Source organism: Ranitomeya variabilis, chromosome 6, assembly GCF_051348905.1.
Source record: "Ranitomeya variabilis isolate aRanVar5 chromosome 6, aRanVar5.hap1, whole genome shotgun sequence".
Lineage (NCBI taxonomy): Eukaryota > Metazoa > Chordata > Amphibia > Anura > Dendrobatidae > Ranitomeya > Ranitomeya variabilis.
The window spans coordinates 364,179,855-364,197,007 of record NC_135237.1 but is presented as its reverse complement, the minus strand read 5'-3'; positions in this window follow the sequence as shown (position 1 = coordinate 364,197,007).

Below are 17,153 nucleotides of genomic sequence, written 5' to 3'. Positions count from 1 at the left end.
GGTTAATAGTGTTCTGATGCTGTCCAGCACTCCCACTGAGAGCCCTGCTGCCTGAAGGAAATGAACTTAACTCCTACCTACATCCTTGGGCTTTCAGTGATAGGGGCGCTGCTTGCGTGACTTCCTTCATCATCACTCAATACAAAGTGAGAGGCAGCTGAATCCTCGCCCTGACGCTTACCGACAGCCAACTCAACGTTGGAGGCTGTCGGAGGAATAAAGTTGATTTCCTCCTGGCACTGGTGACCACATGGCTTCATATATCTTCAATATTTGCAGGCTAATAGCGTTTTTTTATTACATAACAGGTTTTCTGTAAAATGTGATGAATAATTAAATGGGGAATGCTGAGATGAAAAGTTATGTTTCTTCCATGATGGGACTTTGTAAATATCCTGATATGGGGAGTGGTTCTCAAAGCCCTTACTATACTATGTAGAAATGGCATGGTAACATGGTGAACTTTGCTTAAATATTGAAATAGCTGCATAAAACATAAACTGAATTTTGTAAAGTGTTAGTGGCTTTAACTTTGATTTCTTAATATAATAAGTTACGGTATACACTAGGGTTGAGCGAAACGGATCCGACAAATTAAAAAATCGCCGACTTTTGGCAAAGTCGGGTTTCATGAAACCGGACCCAATCCTAGTGTGGGATCGGCCATGAGGTCGCCGATCTGCACGAAAAAGTCGCGTTTTGTATGACGCTTTCAGCGCCATTTTTCAGCCAATGAAGGAGGATGCATAGTGTGGGCAGCGTGATTACATAGGTCTCGGTCCCCACCATCTTAGAGAAGGGCATGAGAGTGTTTGGCTTGCTTTCTGCGGCATCACAGGGGCTATAAAGGGGCGTGCACGCCGACCGCCATCTTACTTCTGCCGATTTTAGCATAGGGAGAGGTTGCTGCAGCTTCATCAGAAGAAGGGATATAATTAGGGAGGGAAGATTAACCCCCAAACTGCTTGTGCTGTAGCGATTTCCACTGTGCAACACCATCTTTTTTTTGCAGGGACAGTGGAGGCTATATTTTTGTGCATCAGCTCTGTAGCTTATTAGGCTGCCTTATAAGGTTCCTTGATAGCTGCATTGCTGTTTGCACACTGCTGTGCAAACCAACTGCTTTTTTAAAAGCAAAAATCCTGTTGCTACTTTCTGCACAGTTATCTTGTTTATTTGTCCACACTTTTGTGTGCAGCAGTCCTTTTTATTGCTGCCATACTTGTCCTGAGATCATTGTAGGGAGATTGAAATTGTACTACAGTCCTTGTATTTTTTCATATATCTTCCAGCCACTTTCTGCCCCTTACATTGTGTTGTTTTATACACTGGGCCTGAGTTTTGGTTCAGTTTCCCCCCAAAAAAAGTGAGATTCAAATTCTCATAAAGTGGATATACTTCATTCCTGTTAGTTTGTCGTATATCAGCCAGCCACTTTCTGCCACTTACATTGTGTTGTTTTATGCACAGGGCCTGAGTTATGGTTCAGTCTCCCCCCAAAAAGGGAGATTTAAATTCTCAACAAGTTTATATACACCTTCTACCTTGTTTTACAGTACCATATAACGGTTGTTATTTTGGTTAGATTTTCCAAAAAATGAGGAAGTCTGGTGAAAGAGCCCGTGGGCGGTGGTTGCCAGCTGGTACTGATGGTGGTGGTGGTGCATCTGGTGGTAGTAGTAAAAGCACAATAGCACCTAAGGCTGGAGGTGTTGAGCCAGCATCATCTTCTGGCTACACAAGGCCTCGAAGGCTCCCTTATCTGGGAGTAGGAAAACAGCTTTTAAAGCCGGAGCAGCAGGAAAAAGTTTTGGCTTTCCTTGCTGACTCAGCCTCTGGCACTGGCACAGGGTCCCTCATAGTACAATGAAGTGTCTCTGACGGTGGTGGTGCACAACCAACATCAGACACACCGTCATAATATGAGGGGCCCTGTGCCAGTACCGCCGCCCATGAGAGAGTGTTCCCCCCAGCTCGAACAGTGCTCTACCACTTGCAATACTTACCTCTCCCTGCTCCACCACTGTGTAGTCTGTGCTGTTAAATCCTTCAACAATGGCACTGCCAATACAAATTTGTTGAAATGATAGATGATAGTTAAAATATACAGTGGTCCTGGCCTCCATTTAGACCAGTTAATACTTTGTGCCTACTACCACTGTCTGCTACTCAGCAGAGGAGCCCAGCCTTGTACCTAGCTATGCCACCTGTTTATTTATGAACAATTTTTTGGCAGACATTTAGCCCACTTTATTATTTGGGCCTACTAACTGTGTCTGCCACTCATTACAGTTTTTCTCCACTGAACAAAGCAATGCCACCTGTTTAGTCCTGTTACCACATTTGAACTGCATTTAGCCTACTTTATTATTTGGGCCTACTAACTGTGTCTGCCACTCATTACAGTTTTCCTCCACTGAACAAAGCAATGCCGCCTGTTTAGTCCTGTTACCACATCTGAACTGCATTTAGCCTACTTTATTATTTGGGCCTACTAACTGTGTCTGCCACTCATTACAGTTTTCCTCCACTGAACAAAGCAATGCCACCTGTTTAGTCCTGTTTCCAATTTTGAATTGCATTTAGCATACTTTATTATTTGGGCCTATATCTGTGTTTCCTCCTTATCCTGCCCATTGCCCAGCCACTGCTAGATGAGTATGCTGGTACATTGACACAGACCACTTGCACTCTACACAGCCAGAATCTGACCCTGCTGAAAGTCAGGTTCCCCTTCTCACATACTATACCACCTTACACGGGGACAAAGAGGAAGGTGCAGATGAAAGTGCAGGTTCCTTCATCAGGTGGGGGGCATACTCGTTCGCGACGTCACTGGCACAGGGCCCCTCATAGTATGCAAAAGTGTCTCTGCCAGTGGGAGGCGCCACCCGTGGTCAAACACACCGCTGTACTATGAGGGGCCCTGTGCCAGTGCCAATGTGTGGCCCCCCCGCTTGCTCAGGATCGCAGCACTTGCAAAGTTAAAATACTTACCTCTCCCTGCTCCACTGCCGTGACGTATTCCGCGTTTCCTGGGCCCACGAAAATCTTGAGCCAGCCCTACCCCCCCACAACTTTAGCCAAATGACCCCCAGTTTTCAATGCTTAACTATTATTATAAAGTAAATTAAGATTGACAAGCTTAAGTAATAAGAATTGATGTTTTTGGCACTGTAGGTGTTTTCCTGTCCTCCACTCTCTGCCGACTTTGATTCCCCATTGACTTGCATTGGGTTTCGTGTTTCAGTCGGCCCCCGACTTTTCGCAATAATCGGCCGATTTCACCCGACCCGACTTTTGTCAAAGTCGGGTTTCGCAAAACCCGACTCGATCCGAAAAAAGTAAAAGTCGCTCAACTCTAGTATACACTTTATTGATTCATTAATAATACACTTAAAATCTAATTCATCTCATTAATTTTTCAGACATAAATAAAAGAAAATACATAAAGTAAATTGGTTTCACAAAATATTTTTGCACGTACAAAACTTATGTAGCATAGCTATTAAGAACATTTTTTTTTCTGCCAGGAAAAAGTAATTAGTTGCAAACATTCTTAGATATTTGCAGATTAAGATTTTTTGTCCATACATTTTAATTTTCAATGTGCTATTGAATTGTTCTTATCGTAGATGGGCTTGCTTGCATAGGAAAGAAAATCAGCATCTATATTAATATAAAAGCATTTATTATCATGGAGTAAGCTGGCAGCCCACCACTAAATTGATCTAGAGAATTATTTGTATGATAATAATCTATACTTTTCTTCAGACTACACAGCCAGAGACTCAATACCAATTTGTCAATGTGCAAATTAGATTCACTTGTTATGGTTTGCTTTGTATTTCCGAAACATAAAAAAAAGAAATCAAATTGCTTCAACAATCAAATGCATCGGTCTTTTAAAAATGGCCAGTGTTTCAAACGATTGCTTGTTTGATTTTACAGCAGGGGAAAGTTTGAATTTGATAACATTCTGGAAATGGACTTCATGAAAGCAAGAAATGATTTCATAATACACGACTTCATGAATACATTGCTGAGAATAGTGGATTCTAAAATCTTCTGTATTCCAGATACTTTTCCCATTTACCACTCAGATCATCAGCATATGAAATATCCTTTACGTCCATAAAAAAAATAAAATAATAAAATTATGTAATTAAATCTGTTGCACGTTTCAATTATGTATACAAACAATAAAACAAAATTCTGATGTATTAACCGTTTTTTTAAATAATAGTTGCTTATTCTTAGATGAAAACAAGAGATATTTAAGAAAATGATGCGACTTTGTTGAAAAATCAAAAGTTGTAATTTACTTTTTCCCATGACTTATTTGAGTAAGACTCTGGAATGGTTTAGACCAGATTTGCTAGATTTATTGTAATAATGATTACACCTCTAGATTTTACAAACGAAAGGAGGAATTACCAGTGTGAGACATAGAACTAACACAGAACTGTAGAACTGAGCTTTGTCTCCTTATAAACACATTTGCTGCAGCTTTCACAGCTCTGCTGTATTATGACATTATTGCAACCCTGTTTGCCTGTGAGATGGAAACTGAAGCACTGAGTGGAACATGCAGTTGTGTCAGCTATAATCGCACACAGCTCTGCAGTGAGATCAGGACAGCAGGCTGTCGGCCATTACATGTCTCACTGGTAACACCACCATCTATTTAAAGTAATCTCGAGGCCGATTCTAATGAAGACTAGTGTCAGACCCATAGTCTGAAACAGCTCATTTAAAAAAAATGTGAATTTCTGTGGAATAAGAAAATGGATTTCAGATATCAAGGCATCCTTTAATTCATTTTCATATCACCTGCATGCCCATATAGACAGCTGAAGGGGGTTGATCCTATTGACAGATTGACTTTAATTGTTTATTAGGAACAGTCTTTTCACAATTTTTGTACTCTGATTTTGATGAATCTGCGTCAAACATATCATAGAACACAAAATACAAATGATACATCTTTAACTGGAATGAAAAAAAGAACTTTTACTCCAGCTGTATTCGGTCATATTGGAACAATTTTACATAAAGTTATAAGATAAAATAAGTACGCACTCTTTGAATTGATGGGCAGCAACATTTGTTTCTCTAAAAAAAGTGCCAATGTCCTACCTTCTTGGCAGGGGCGGACATATCATTGGTGCAACGTGTGCAAGGGGCCCAAGAGGTAAGGGGGCCCATTTCTACCTCCAAATCAGGTGGCTTGTTAATTATGATGAGCTTTTAGACTGCAAAGATCCCATATACTGTTCTTGCATAAGGAACCACTTGCATCTGTGTCCGCTAGTGCTTCTTGACATTGTATTAACACAACCTTGAATGCTCCAGACCAGCAATCTGTCAAAACATCTATTGATCAAGTGCATCTGATTAGCAGCAGCAGTCTGCAACTGACATTCTTTATTCGTGTGGGAACAGTAAAGTTATACTTTGGGGCTAATAAACGAGATACCAATTCACCGCGCTATGCTGAGATATAGCAACACAAACAACAGAAAAAAAAAAAAAGGGCAGTCAAAAAGTCCAATTTATATGCCAATAATCAAGTAGTCTTTATTAGAAATAACAGGTGAACAAATGGCAGGGAATGGATCCCCCATGACAGCCTCACCACGCATACACAGGGCGCGCGGTAGTGTGTGCGCAGTAACCCATATATCCATCTACGGGTATGTACCATTTTTATATTTATGATTGACTCTGATACATGTTATCCATATTACTCAACAGATATACGTTTTATATGTATGGTGCATTGTCCTCAATTTAAGTTATTCTGATGTGCACTTACTCGCGCCCTGTGTATGCGTGGTGAGGCTATCATGGGGGATCCATTCCCTGCCATTTGTTCACCTGTTATTTCTAATAAAGACTACTTGATTATTGGCATATAAATTGGACTTTTTGACTGCCCTTTTTTTTTCTGTTGTTTGTGTTGCTATATCATATTGCAGTTTGTCCACTATAGTCCTACTCAGTGTTGGTACTATTTTGTCTTACAGTATTTATATTTATGATCGTGCGGTATACTGACTGGGATGTTTTCTATTATTTGTTGGCTATGCTGAGATAATAGAGAGAGAGAGAAAAATTATACAGTACAGACCAAAAGTTTGGACACACCTCATTTAAAGATTTTTCTGTATTTTTATGACTATGACAATTGTACATTCACACTGAAGGCATCAAAACTATGAATTAACACATGTGGAATTATATACTTAACAAAAAAGTGTGAAACAACTGAAATTATGTCTTATATTCTAGGTTCTTCAAAGTAGCCACCTTTTGCTTTGATGACTGCTTTGCACACTCTTGGCATTCTCTTGATGAGCTTCAAGAGGTAGTCACCGGGAATAGTTTTCACTTCACAGGTGTGCCCTGTCAGGTTTAATAAGTGGGATTTATTGCCTTATAAATGGGGTTGGGACCATCAGCTGTGTTGTGCAGAAGTCTGGTGGCTACACAGCTGATAGTCCTACTGAATAGACTGTTAGCTGGTTTTTTCTTGCCATAATACAAATTCTAAGTAAAGAAAAAAAGAAAAAAAAGTGGCCATCATTACTTTAAGAAATGAAGGTCAGTCAGTCTGAAAAATTGGGCAAACTTTGAATGTGTCCCCAAGTGCAGTGGCAAATACCATCAAGCGCTACAAAGAAACTGGCTCACATGAGGACCTCCCCAGGAAAGGAAGACCAAGAGTCACCTCTGCTTCTGAGGACAAGTTTATCCGAGTCACCAGCCTCAGAAATTGCAGGTTAACAGCAGCTCAGATTAGAGACCAGGTCAATGCCACACAGAGTTCTAGCAGCAGACACATCTCTACAACAACTATTAAGAGGAGACTTTGTGCAGCAGGCCTTCATGGTAAAATAGCTTCTAGGAAACAACTGCTAATGACAGGCAACAAGCAGAAGAGACTTGTTTGGGCTAAAGAACCCAAGGAATGGACATTAGACCAGTGGAAATCTGTGCTTTGGTCTGATGAGTCCAAATTTGAGATCTTTGGTTCCAGCCACCGTGTCTTTGTGTGACACAGAAAAGGTGAACGGATGGACTCTACACGCCTGGTTCCCACCGTGAAGCATGGAGGAGGAGGTGTGATGGTGTGGGGGGCTTTGCTGGTGACACTGTTGGGGATTTATTCAAAATTGAAGGCATACTGAACCAGCATGGCTACCACAGCATCTTGCAGCGGCATGCTATTCCATCTGGTTTGCGTTTAGTTGGACCATCATTTATTTTTCAACAGGACAATGACCCCAAACACACCTCCAGGCTGTGTAAGGGCTATTTGACCAAGAAGGAGAGTGATGGAGTGCTACGCCAGATGACCTGTTCTCCACAGTCACCAGACCTGAACCCAATTGAGATGGTTTGGGGTGAGCTGGACCGCAGAGTGAAGGCAAAAGGGCCAACAAGTGCTAAGCATCTCTGGGAACTCCTTCAAGATTGTTGGAAGACCATTCCTGGAGACAACCTCTTGAAGCTCATGAAGAGCATGCCAAGAGTGTGCAAAGCAGTCAACAAAGCAAAAGGTGGCTACTTTGAAGAACCCAGAATATAAGACATAATTTCAGTTGTTTCACACTTTTTTGTTAAGTATATAATTACACATGTGTTAATTCATAGTTTTGATGCCTTCAGTGTGAAAGTACAACTTTCATAGTCATGAAAATACAAAAAAATCTTTAAATGAGAAGGTGTGTCCAAACTTTTGGTCTGTACTGTATATATACTCACTCTGTGATTGTGTTAATATGGAGCACATATCAGGAAACTCATAAGAATTAAATCCCTTTGGTGGTCACTGCCAATACAAAATAGTGTAAATCATATACGGAAATGGATAGAATTACCAGTAGTACTGCTGGCTAAAAATTTTCAGTACTTACTACTTGGTGCGAATGTCCATGAGAGACTTCTTGGATCGGGTACTGGTTTCTAGCGTCAAGGGGTTCTGCTAATAGTGTGCTTTAATTGTGCACTTTTAGCACTTCAGGGAATAACAATATGCTATATGATTAATGGATGTGTTCCCTATACCTAAATACTAGCCTCTGAGTATTTGAGACTTACTGCGGTTAGGCAGAGGCAGCAATTGACACTTGAAGGTGAAGGCAGTCCAACCAGTGAGATACTGATAGAAAGCACTCGTTAAATGAGAGCAGTAATTAGAGGAGATCGCTCGTGCAGCTGAGGGCTTGAATAACCTGTGCTTATATGTGTAAGATTAGTATGAGCCCATAAGACTTTACTATGATATAAGGTACGGGCAGAGGCAGCGTATAATAATTGTAGGGGATGGCAGCCCAACTAGTAGAAATGCTGATAGCAAGCACTAAATAAATGATATATGATAGCGGTGATTAGAGAAATACTCTCATAGAGTTAAATGCTAGAGACAGAATTGCAATTATAGTGCGCTTACTTGTAGAGACTAATTCCTTGCGTGGGCCGGCTTGGTGCTGCTGCTAAGCGTGGTGGTGCTGGCTAGCAGTGACAGTGCAGTCTGAGGACGCGCCAACTCTTTGTGTGCTCTGGCCAGAAGCAGCGCTAAGGGATGCAGCGTGGAAAAAAGCTTCGGTGACATCACGTGGAAGCAGGATGGGTGCGTGATAGCCTCAATCCTATGCCTTTCACGGGGTGTCTCCCCTCTTCATCAGGGATATGTTGTAAGCTATGCGCATTTGTCCATATATATACCAGCACCCTGAGCCCTGCAGGTGTCTATCCTAATAGATGATTAATTAACTTTATTCCAATTTTAAAGTTATACTTTATTTTTCACACTGTTTCTGCGTTTGGTCTATTTTTTTAGATAAAAAATGACAAAGTGTAATTTGTAAGTGTTGTTGTAAGGGGTTGTATGTTTAAGACCTTCTAAGGCCAAAATGTCTTCTATTTCAGTATATACTCGAGTATAAGCTGACCAGAGTATAAGCCGAAGCCCCTAGTTTTGCCACAAAAAACTGGGAAAACTTACGGGCTCAAGTATAAGCCTAGGGTGGGAAATGCAGCAGCTACTGGTAAATTTCAAAATAAAAATAGATACCAATAAAAGTAAAAATTAATTGAGACATCAGTAGGTTAAATGTTTTTGAATATCTATATTGAATCAGGAGCCCCATATAATGCTCCATACAGTTCATGATGGGCCCCATAAGATGCTCCATACAAAATATGCCCCATATAATGCTCCATAAATTTCATGATGAGCCCCATAAGATGCTCCATACAAAATACGCCCCATATAATGCTCCATAAAGTTCATAATGGGCTCCATAAGATGCTCCATATAAAAAAATATGCCCCATATAATGCTGAACAAAAGGTTAATGATGGCCCCATAAAATGTTCCATAGAATAATATGCCCCATATAATGCTCCATAAAGGTTAATGGCCCCATAACATGCCCCATATAATAATATGCCCCATATAATGCTCCATAAACGTTGATGGCCGCATAAGATGCTCCATAGAATAATATGCCCCATATAATGCTCCATAAAGGTTGATGGCAGCATAATATGCTCCATAGAATAATATGTCCCATATAATGCTCCATAAAGGTTGATGGCCCCATAAGATGCTCCATAGAATAATATGCCCCATATGCTGCTGCAATTAAAAAAAAAAGAAATACTCACCTCTCGTCGCTGGGGGCCAGGTGCCAGTGTCACTGGCAGAGACACTGGCACACTATGGGGGCCAGGTGCCGGTATTGCCGCTGGCTCAGACCCCGGGCACTTGCAATATTCACCTGTCCCCGTTCCACCGCTGTGTCTTCTGTCTCTCTGCAGTGACTGTTCAGGCAGAGGGCACGCGCTAACCACGTCATCGCACCCTCTGACCTGAACATCACAGCCACAGGATGCAGAAGACACAGCCCGGCGATGGAATGGGGACAGGTGTATATTGCATGGCTCACCCTCCCCATCATACTCACCCTTCTGGCGCTGTCTCTGCAATTCCCTGCTCCTCCATTGTCCCGGGGAAGCAGCTCCGTCCAGTGCTGAGCAGTCACATGGTACCACTCATTAAAGTAATAAAGTAATGAATATACGCTCATTACTTTAGTGAGCTGTACCACGTGACTGCTGAACACAGGAAGAGCAGCCGGTGCTGTAAACTATCTGGGAAGCAGGGAGGTGCAGAGATCACACCAGGAGGGGGTGAGTATAATGTGCCAGCCACAAGCTCCTGCCACTCCCCCTCCCCCGCCGACCACCTGGGACAATGACTCAAGTATAAGCCGAGAGGGGCACTTTCAGTCTAAAAAAATGGGCTGAAAATCTTGGCTTATACTCAAGTATATACGGTGCCCGCCGTGCCTGCACAGTAGCACCTATCAGTGTATATAGCGGTGATCCGATAGCTGCTACTGTGCATACATTAACGGCACCATCTCGCTAGAGAAGAAAAAGAATTCCTCCTCCAAGATGGTGATCACGTCTATATATAGGTCCTTCTCAAAAAATTAGCATATAGTGTTAAATTTCATTATTTACCATAATGTAATGATTACAATTAAACTTTCATATATTATAGATTCATTATCCACCAACTGAAATTTGTCAGGTCTTTTATTGTTTTAATACTGATGATTTTGGCATACAACTCCTGATAACCCAAAAAACCTGTCTCAATAAATTAGCATATTTCACCCGACCAATCAAATAAAAGTGTTTTTTAATACCAAACAAAAAAACCATCAAATAATAATGTTCAGTTATGCACTCAATACTTGGTCGGGAATCTTTTGGCAGAAATGACTGCTTCAATGCGGCGTGGCATGGAGGCAATCAGCCTGTGACACTGCTGAGATGTTATGGAGGCCCAGGATGCTTCAATAGCGGCCTTAAGCTCATCCAGAGTGTTGGGTCTTGCGTCTCTCAACTTTCTCTTCACAATATCCCACAGATTCTCTATGGGGTTCAGGTCAGGAGAGTTGGCAGGCCAATTGAGCACAGTAATACCATGGTCAGTAAACCATTTACCAGTGGTTTTGGCACTGTGAGCAGGGGCCAGGTCGTGCTGAAAAATGAAATCTTCATCTCCATAAAGCATTTCAGCCGATGGAAGCATGAAGTGCTCCAAAATCTCCTGATAGCTAGCTGCATTGACCCTGCCCTTGATGAAACACAGTGGACCAACACCAGCAGCTGACATGGCACCCCACACCATCACTGACTGTGGGTACTTGACACTGGACTTCAGGCATTTTGGCATTTCCTTCTCCCCAGTCTTCCTCCAGACTCTGGCACCTTGATTTCCGAATGACATGCAAAATTTGCTTTCATCAGAAAAAAGTACTTGGGACCACTTAGCAACAGTCCAGTGCTGCTTCTCTGTAGCCCAGGTCAGGCGCTTCTGCCGCTGTTTATGGTTCAAAAGTGGCTTTACCTGGGGAATGCGGCACCTGTAGCCCATTTCCTGCACACGCCTGTGCACGGTGGCTCTGGATGTTTCCACACCAGACTCAGTCCACTGCTTCCTCAGGTTCCGGTCACCTCTTCTCGTTGTACAGCGTTTTCTGCCACATTGTTTCCTTCCAACAGACTTACCATTGAGGTGCCTTGATACAGCACTCTGGGAACAGCCTATTTGTTAATAAATTTCTTTCTGGGTCTTACCCTCTTGCTTGAGGGTGTCAATGATGGCCTTCTTGACATCTGTCAGGTCGCTAGTCTTACCCATGATGGGGGTTTTGAGTAATGAACCAGGCAGGGAGTTTTTAAAAGCCTCAGGTATCTTTTGCATGTGTTTAGAGTTAATTAGTTGATTCAGAAGATTAGGGTAATAGGTCATTTAGAGAACCTTTTCTTGATATGCTAATTTATTGAGACAGGTTTTTTGGATTATCAGGAGTTGTATGCCAAAATCATCAGTATTAAAACAATAAAAGACCTGACAAATTTCAGTTGGTGGATAATGAATCTATAATATATGAAAGTTTAATTGTAATCATTACATTATGGTAAATAATGAAATTTAACACTATATGCTAATTTTTTGAGAAGGACCTGTACACCAATAGCTGCAACTGCGCAGGCGCAGGCGGCTCCATCGCAGAGAAGGAATTTATTTTTCTTCTCTAGTAAGATGGTGCCGCCGGAACATGCGCAGTACCAGTTATCGGATTACCTCTATATACACTGATAGCTGCTATTGCGCAGGCGCGGTGGGCGCCATTTTAAAATGGATTTTTTTATACTCCTCAAGGAAACATCAATAACATTTATTAACTACACATTAAACATGTGATTATGCTGCAGCGCAGGTGCCATGGCTGGCAACCGCCTGAAGAAGGGTCTTTTTTTTTCTTCAGTATGTACATGTATTCATTATGTAAACTACGGTGAAGGTCCCTGAGGGATAAGTGACCTGTCAGCAGTCTACATTATGAATACCTAATCAGAGCATCACATGAATACCCCCTTCCCCACAGGCCTCCCCGGGGCACGAGAATCCCATTAACTCAAAACTAAAAATAAAGATTAAACAACAACCACAAGACAGATTTCATCAACCAAAGGTATCATTTTAATCAGTATAACGGCACCGACCTGACACTGTGTGTAGGTTACTGTGAACAATCCTCCTGACATGTTCCTTTTAAGGACTATTCATATATGCATTATTTTAAAAAGCAGAATTATTAAATCTAGTACAGTGGCTTGCAAAAGTATTCACCTCCTTGGCTTTTTACCTATTTTGTTATATTACAACCTGTGCGTAAATATTTTTTAATCAAATTTGCATATGACTTGTGTTCCCTCTTATTTTTAATAACCAGCTAAGGCAAAGCAGACAAATGTGGGCTGATATGTTCAAGATGGGAAGAGCCATGGTTATTGGCCCCTTCCCAGTCTAAAAATATCAGCACTCAGGAGCCCCTGAACTGGCACATCACATTAGATGCACCAATTCTGGTGCCCTGTCTCAGCTCTTCCCAATTGACCGGGTGCAGTTGCAATCAGGGTAATGGGATTAGGGGTTGCTGTCAGCAGCTGGCACTGATACCAAGCCCTGGGGTCAGACACCTACATTACTAACCTGGTAAGTAAAATTCAATAAATACACACACACACAGAAAGTCCTTTATTTTAACAAAAAAACAAGACCTTTTCACAAATTTATTTCTCACAAAAAATCCCAAATGCAGCTCTGCAGTAGTCCAATGGATCGCTATGTTTCACATCGATGTCCCACGAGCACCATCCAAAATTCTACCATATGGAGCCCTGTTCAGAAAATGGGGCTTCATAGGCTGCTACACCAGCACACACTGCTGGATCTTGCAGGGCTTCGCAATAGCTGGCAGAGTCTGTGACCGGCGGTGACGTCAGTAAGGTTACTGCCGTTCACAGATGCTGTTTCCCGTGCTGTCACACAGCATCTTTGATTGGCGGTAACCTTCCAGATGTCACCACTCTTTATAGCGGCGGACTCTCATGCTAAATATTAAATAAATGACTTTTTCTGTTTATTTGTTTTTAAATTACTCATCTGCCTATTAAGCTGATATAAATCCTTAATGAATTTTCACTGCTTCCCCCACTCATCTTTCTGCACCATCTCATACTGACTTATCCAAAGCGACTTGCAGATGTAATTGTCGCAAAACCAGGCTCTACAAAAGTACTGACTTTAGGGGGTGAATAGTTATGCACACTTTGTTGTTTGTTTCACAATAAAAAAAATATATTCACAGTTGCAGGCATGTCTTTACATGAACTGATGCAAACCCTCAAAACAACCAGCAAAATTCCAGTTTGTGAGGTAAGAAAACACAGAAAATGCCAAGGTGGTGAATATTTTCGCAAGCTACTTGTATATTGTAGTTGAAGAAAATAACTTTGACTATCTTGTTACAATGACACATGTCGATTGATTGGATATATCAATCAGCAAACTCAAAGTCAATTCTTGAAGTTGATGTATAGAAATTAGGAAAAATAGACAAGTGTTAGTTTATGAGCAACTTTGACATTGGCCAAATTGGGTTAGCCAACAATAGTGTTAGAGCATCTTCAACTTGGTAGTTCTAATGGGATATTCTTGGCATGCTGTCATTTGTATCTACTAAAAGTAATCCAATAAATGACCCCCAGTGACAAGGTCATTGCTTCCTAAGACTTATTGATACATGTGATAAGAGAAAGTTAAGGCAGCTTATGTGATTAAACAAAACTACTGTGGTATAAATTGCCGAAAAAATTAATGCTGGCTATGATAGAAAGATGCCACACGGGGCATCACTATGTGCTGCATAAGGGGCTACATAACTACAGTCCTATCAGAGTGTCCTTCAAAAAAGTGACTATATTGGGCATTATATCCTGACCATGGAGCAAAGGAAGAAGATGATCCAGTCTAATGAATCATGCTTTCTTTTACATCATAAGATGAAAAATGTGAGACCTTGGTAGACTACACAGACTGAATGGCGCAGAATGTTTATCCTTAGGAGTACAGCAGTAAAGTCAAGAACATTACCAAGAGACCTTTCATATCTAATTAAGGTTGCAGGTAAGCTGTCATTTTTTTTTTTTACATTATGTAGTGTGTGATAACCTGGGAGGCTGAGCAAATGATAGCAAGAGGGCACAAAGAGAAACTGGAAGTAAATGATTTGTTTTTCAGAAATGTCGCGTAGACCAGAAAGGTTGTTCGAAGGTCGTGATCATCAGGTCATGGTCATATCTGCCGCTTTGTGTCTATGACTATGGATGATAAACTGCTCTGACTCAATGGCCATCTAGTACTCTGCAAATAGAAGAGAGAATGATCATGTTGCATTTGTATCTCTTTCAGAGAGCATAATAAAGGTTATAACATGTCACATCAAATTGTACATTGCAAGTACTGAAAATTAATCTGCCCCTCCTATCTTTGCGAGACTACCTAACAAAATTGAAAAAAATAAATACATTTCTGAAAAATGATTGCTTTAAGCAGGTTTATAAAAATCACCCATTTAAAATTGTTAGGTTCTTCCTTAGGGCAATTTATGTCTATTTTATTGTATTGTATGTATGATGAGACCCCTTTATTTTAGTGACATAATGTGGATGTTATTTGCAAGCATTTGTTTTTTGTTTGTCAGGACTTGCAAAACAGACAGGAATCTTGACACGAGTTGAGAACTTTATTCACTTTGAACAGAATAAAATCTTACATGTTTATTATTTCTGCCTTTATGATGGCAAATGGGGAGCCCTATAAATGGGGTTATAGGTGGAAAAAGCCGGATTACTCACCGGTAATGCCCTTTTAATGAGCCACGACAGCACCCACTTTGAGAGAGGGACCCGCCCATAGGAACAGGAAACCTACAGAGATAAAAGGGCGGCCCCCCTCTCCTCCTCAGTTGTTTTTCAGAGTACAAGAGGAACCGCCATTGTTAAATTAGTATACATTCTTAATTATTAGTACATTTTATTATATCTATAATCACCCATGAGAATATTTTGTATTAATAACTATACATATCTACAAGGGTGGGAAGTGACAGGGTGCTGTCGTGGCTCATTAAAAGGGCATTACCGGTGAGTAATCCGGCTTTTTACCCTTCGCCACGACAGCACCCACTTTGAGAGACTTTCAGAGACCCCTCACCTGGGTGGGATTACCGTACTAAGGACGGCTCTCCCGAATGCCAAGTCAGAAGCGGAAGACAGATCAAGCCTATAGTGTCTATAGAAAGTTGAAGGCGACGACCAGGTTGCGGCCTTACATATGAGCTCGATGGGAATGTCTTTATTCTCCGCCCACGAGGATGATACGGCTCGAGCTGAATGCGCCTTTACTCCCTCTGGAGGACTTTCGCCTTTTGACAAGTATGCAAGATGGATAGCCTCTCTGATCCACCGGGACAAGGTAGCTTTCGTGACTCCATGGCCTTTTCGATGACCCTGAAAAGACACAAACAGAGCCCTACTCTGTCTGCAAGAGCGGGTTCTGTCTATGTAGCCCAGGACTGCTCTTTTAACATCAAGCATATGTAGTTTTTCCTCCTCTGAATTTGCTGGATTATCATAAAAGGAAGGTAGAAAAATCTCTTGGGCTCTATGGTATTTTGTAGCTACCTTAGGGAGGTATGAAGGATCAGGTTTGAGAACTATCCTATCCTGATATGTTATTAGGAATGGAGGGTCTATAGAGAGGGCCTGGATGTCACCCACTCTTCTGGCAGAAGTTAAGGCTATCAGTAAAGCTACCTTGTATGTGATGTTTTTAAGAGGGATAGAATATAAAGGTTCAAAGGGAGGACCAGATAAGGAGTCTAGGACTAGATTCAGGTCCCAGGGTGGCAGGCGTGGAACATGAACCGGTGTACACCTCTCGCATGCCCTAATAAATCTAGTTACCCATCTATTACTAGCAATGTTAGCACTATAGAGGGCTCCCAGGGCAGACACTTGAACTCTCAGAGTATTAACTGATAACCCCATCTCACGACCTTTCTGCAAAAATTCAAGGATTGGTTTAATAGGAACCTTAGAGAAGGGTTTTGTATAGAAGTTGAGGAATTTTCTCCATACTCTGCTATAGATTAGAGTTGTAGATTTTTTTCTGCTCAACAGTAATGTATTGATTAGTTCTTGAGAAAACCCTCTTAAAGTTAGTATCTGCCTCTCAAGTTCCACGCCGTGAGGTGGAGGCCCTTTACTTGTGGATGGTAGAATGGACCCTGAAAGAGTAGGTCTGTAGTCACTGGCAGAATCCACGGATCGCAAACTGACATCGCTCGAAGACAGGAGAACCAAGGCCTCTTTGGCCAAAATGGAGCTATCAGAATCACCTTCGATCTTTCTTCTCTTATTTTCTTGATCACCAAAGGAATTAGCATCATTGGTGGGAAGGCGTAGGCTAGATCGTAATTCCATGGATACTGGAGCGAGTCTACTAGATCTGGACGATCTGCCACATTCAGGGATGCAAACATTGGTACTTGCCTGTTGCTCCTGGTCGCAAACAAATCTATCTGCGGAAGACCCCAAATGTCCACTATGTTTTTGAATATGCGAGGATTGAGGGTCCATTCTCCCTGGCGGAGCGTGTGGCGACTTAGAAAGTCGGCCCTTGAGTTCTCTATACCTCTGATGTGGACCGCCGT